We start from the raw sequence: 5,420 nt of genomic DNA, 5'->3' as shown, positions 1-5,420 counted from the left end.
TGGATACTATCGTCGATTTATAGAGAACTTTTCCAGCATCGCCCAACCTTTAACCCTCCTGACTCAAAAGGATCGGAAATATGAATGGGGTGAAGAGCAGGAAACGGCGTTTCAAACGCTAAAACAAAGATTGTGCCAAGCGCCAATCTTAAGTCTCCCCGACGGAGACGATGGATTTGTTGTATATTGTGACGCATCCCGTAGAGGGTTAGGATGCGTGTTAATGCAAAATAAAAAGGTCATAGCCTATGCGTATCGACAGTTAAAAGTTCATGAGAAAAACTACACTACTCATGACTTGGAACTGGGAGCAGTCATCTTTGCACTTAAAATCTGGAGACACTATCTCTACGGTACAAAGTGCACCATATTCACTGATCATAAAAGTTTGCAACACATATTCGATCAGAAAGAACTGAATATGAGGCAACGAAGATGGGTCGAGTTGCTGAGTGACTATGACTGTGACATACGATATCACCCCGGCAAGGCTAACGTTGTAGCCGATGCCTTGAGTAGAAAGGATCGAGTCAAGCCACTACGTGTGCGAGCGTTGGGGATGATAGTCCAGTCGAACCTTTCAGATTTGATTCGAGTTGCTCAACACGAGGCGTTGAAAGAGGGCCAATTGGATAAAGAAGGACTTTACGGGAATGAGAAGAATTTCGAACAGCGTGTGGACGAAATTCTTTATTTCAAAAATCGGATTTGGATCCCGACCCTCCATGACCTTCGTGATTTGATCATGGATGAAGCACATAAATCGAAATATTCCATACATCCGGGATCAGATAAAATGTACAAGGATGTGAAAGAATTTTACTGGTGGCCAGGAATGAAAAAGGATATAGCCACATACGTCGGCAAGTGTACGACGTGTGCGAGGGTTAAGGCGGAGCACCAGAAACCTTCGGGAATGTTGCAACAACCGGAAATTCCGGAATGGAAGTGGGAGCAGATCACAATGGATTTTGTGACACACCTCCCCAAGACACCCCGAGGTCATGATGCGATTTGGGTAATCGTGGATCGATTAACCAAATCGGCACATTTTATTCCAATTAGGAATACTTTTAACACTGAGAGACTTGCGCAAATTTATATAAATGAAATAGTGTCTCGTCATGGCATCCCCATCTCGATCATCTCCGATAGGGATAGCCATTTCACCTCCAAACTTTGGCAAGCTGTCCAAGAAGCATTGGGAACACGTATTGACCTAAGCACAGCTTACCACCCTCAGACCGATGGTCAGTCTGAGAGGACCATTCAAACTTTGGAGGATTTGCTTCGTGCTTGCGTACTGGACTTTAAGGGAAATTGGGATCAACATCTCCCACTCGTTGAATTTTCCTATAATAACAGTTATCACAGCAGTATAAAGGCAGCACCTTATGAAGCATTGTATGGGCGGAAGTGCCGATCACCACTTTGCTGGTCTGAAGTGGGTGACCCGCAGATCATTAGATCGGATCTGGTCCAGGAGACGACCAGCAAGATTCTTGAAATTAAGAACAACCTGAAAGCCGCGCGGGATCGGCAGAAGAGTTATGCTGATACCCGTCGAAAACCGTTGTCGTTTGAGAAGGGTGAAAAGGTATATTTGAAAGTATCACCCTGGAAAGGAGTGGTCAGGTTTGGAAAGGCAGGGAAGTTGGCCCCTAGATATATTGGACCATTCATTATTACTGCAAAGATCGGTCCGGTAGCTTACCGACTAGAACTGCCTGAAGAACTAAGTGCAGTTCATAACGTGTTTCATGTGTCGAATTTGAAAAGATGTCTGGCGGATGAGACATCGGTGTTACCCTTAGAGGGTGTTCAAGTAAGTGATAGGCTCAACCTCGTAGAGGAGCCCATCGAAATAGTGGACGGTAAGATCAAGCAGCTTAGACACAATAAGATCTCGTTGGTCAAAGTTAGATGGAATTCGCAACGAGGCCCAGAATTTACTTGGGAACGAAAGGACGAATTTCGGAAGAAATACCCCCACCTATTTCCTCAAAAGGAAGTAGTTGACGCGTAAAATTTCGAGGATGAAATTTTTATAACGGGGGGAGAATGTAACGATTCCGGCAAATTCAGGTATACCCTAGCCGGTATATACTATTTACGTGTCATTTAAATATTGATTATATGAGTTATAGTACATATATACGAGTATAAATGATTCATAGTACGAATCATACTCGATTATATAGTGAATCGTATTGGAATTACAATTAACCAAGGAACGATTATTGAAACCCGAATGAATCGGGAATTACATTATAGACGAAGTATATAATGTTTAGTGATATTTACGAGGTATTAATGCTTCGGGATAAGTAAATTATAGCACAGAAAAAGGATTTCGATTTAATGGTACGTCAGTACGCTAAACGAAACCTTTAACACCAAACCAAGCAAGAGACGATCAATCAAGCCGAAAAAGATGCGTAATTATTAATAATATGATGTTTTAATGTCATGGGTTAAGTTTTTAAAGTTTTTAAATCAGTTTTATATAAACTTTATGTTAACCCGAAAAACAACCATTTTAGGCCCGTTTTAAGCCGAATTACGAGTTTAAACGAGAAACGAACTGAACCAGATTATCCACAACATTATCCGGATTGCGTAATCCGAATATGTGGCTTAGAATGGATTTGTGGGACCCACCCCCCACCCTTATGGTGGACCGATCGGTCCCTTTACATCCATAATCAATTCATTTTTCTTTTTTCTACACATCAAAACTCTCTCAACTCTCTAAACCCTTCAAAGTTCATCCAAAAACCCAAGTTCTAACCAAGATTTGAAGGTATAACATATGTTTTTAAGCTTGAATTTTGTTTTCTAACTTCATGATCTTGAGAAAAGGAGGTTTCAAATGTAAAAATGGGTGAAAACCCGAGTTGAAACCGATTCTCGCATGATCAAGTGATGTATACAAGTTATACAAAGGATCTTGATCCAAGTGATGAGTTAAAAGAGTTTATAACGAATTTTTACGGTTAAAATCTTGTTAAAATGAGTTTCCAAGGGAAAGATGGGTGAAAACCCGAGATGAAACCGACTCTTGCATGATCAAGAGATGTATACATGTTATACAAGGGATCATGGTCCAAGAAATGAGTAAAAAGAGTCGGGAATGGATTTCTACGGTTAAAACCTTTGTTTTTACTTAAAAACCGACACTTTGAAAGAAATGGTTTGATTATTGGTGTAACTTGCTTGGTATAGTGATATTGTGCTTGTAAGTGTTGTATCTAGCGGCTAGCAAAGGCTAGAAACCGAGATCCTTGCGATCTAAAGCTAGAAAACACAAAATAGTTCGGTTTTCGGGTGTTTATGAAATTTGGACAGATTTTTGTGTGCTTAGAGTCGGGTCACGAAATTTCACAGAGATGATCTACACATGAAAATATGAGATCTGTGAATTTTTGGTAATTTTTGGATAAAAGATGAATATTTGGTGAATTTAATGCTCGGTTTTGGCCAAAAATAGTGAAAAATAGCAAAACATGATGAAAAATTCCGGAAAATTTAAGATAAGCTTTTTATATCATATAAAAGTCACCCTCAAAATTTGAGCTCAGTTGGAAAAGCCTAAGTAGGCTTTTCGGTGAAACGAGTTCTAGGGCTTTCTAGCTCGGTTTTGGGTAAAAATGGCTTGAAAAATAAGTTTTAAATTCTGGAAAAATTCCAGAAAGTTATGAGGATGATAGAGATCATCCCAGAAAAATTTGGGATTTTTCTAAAGTGTTTTGGTATTTTTGATATATTTAGTGTTTTAATAAGATTTAAAAATAGATAAATAAATGTAAATATAGGAAAATAAATCTGGGAAAATTCCAGAAAGTTATGAGGATGATAGAGATCATCCCAGAAAAATTTGGGATTTTTCTAAAGTGTTTTGGTATTTTTGATATATTTAGTGTTTTAATAAGATTTAAAAATAGATAAATAAATGTAAATATAGGAAAATAAATCTGGGAAAATTCCAGAAAGTTATGAGGATGATAGAGATCATCCCAGAAAAATTTGGGATTTTTCTAAAGTGTTTTGGTATTTTTGATATATTTAGTCTTTTAATAAGATTTAAAAATAGATAAATAAATATAAATGTAAGAAAATAAATCTGGAAAATTTTTACAAAATTCCTTACTGTCAAATTAAGTTTTGTGCAAAATTTCAAGACCCGAGACTAATCGGGTAATTATTTGTGCTAATAAGAACATAAAAACAAGTTTTTAAAGCTTAAAACGTATAAACCGGCAAAGTTCGCATAAGCGAGCTGACTGGTACATGAAAACTCTAAAAATAGACTATTTCATAAATCTAAGTAAATTAAGTAAAAATAAATCATCCGAAAATAATTCGGATGATTTGGGTAATTTTACCCGATTTTACCGTTTCCGGCACCAAAATACCGGAAACGGGCCCCACGGCCAAACGGGGTGTCAAACCGAGCTATAATTTCATCACCTTAACTAAATTGACTGTCAAACTCTAAGCAATGTCAATCTGAGTCCTTAGAAGTGTCACGGGGTTAACATTGTCCCCGAATCGAGTACAGTAATGGGTTAACAATGTTCCCAGATGTACCGATTGATATGTATTTAAGTTATGGGAATTATATAGTAACGACTAGATATTATATTACAGATCCAGGCACGTAGCTGTTCCTTATATTACTCACCGACTCACAAAAAAAGGTGAGTTTTCACGAGCCCCTTTTAATGAATTGTTTTAATTATATTTTACCGGGGCGGAAAACATGTCTTATTTAAAGTATTTAAGTACATACCGATCGTATGGAAATACTTGTACATTTATATATATATAGACTGATGCATAGAATATATAAAATGTTTATAATGTGTTATTATTCTGGGGTAACATAGTTCCCAGGGGTTGTTATTGTTCTGGGGTAACATAGTTCCCAGGGGTTATTATTGTTTTGGGGTAACATAGTTCCCAGAGGTTATTATTGTTCTGGGGTAACATAGTTCCCAGGGGTTATGGTTGTTCTGGGGTAACATAGTTCCCAGGGGTTATTATTGTTCTGGGGTAACATAGTTCCCAGGGGTTATTATTGTTCTGGGGTAACATAGTTCCCAGGGGTTATTATTATTCTGGGGTAACATAGTTCCCAGGGGTTGTTATTGTTCTGGGGTAACATAGTTCCCAGGGGTTATTATTGTTCTGGGGTAACATAGTTCCCAGAAAGTTATTGGAAATGTTCTGGGGTAACATAGTTCCCAGCATGATTATATGGTTAATAAATGATTATTAAAAATGATTTGTCAGTGTTTATTTAAATTAGTGAAACTCACCAACTATTCGTAGTTGACCCGTTTTCTTTACATGTTTTCTAGGTATGCCCAAGTTGGATTGATTGATGTGTGCTTAACTATCTGTGCTACCTGTTGGAA

Source organism: Bidens hawaiensis, unplaced genomic scaffold (assembly GCF_021521415.1).
Source record: "Bidens hawaiensis isolate Kalapana, Puna unplaced genomic scaffold, B.hawaiensis_p1.1 tig00030120_1, whole genome shotgun sequence".
Classification (NCBI taxonomy): domain Eukaryota; kingdom Viridiplantae; phylum Streptophyta; class Magnoliopsida; order Asterales; family Asteraceae; genus Bidens; species Bidens hawaiensis.
This window is presented reverse-complemented; position numbering follows the sequence as displayed.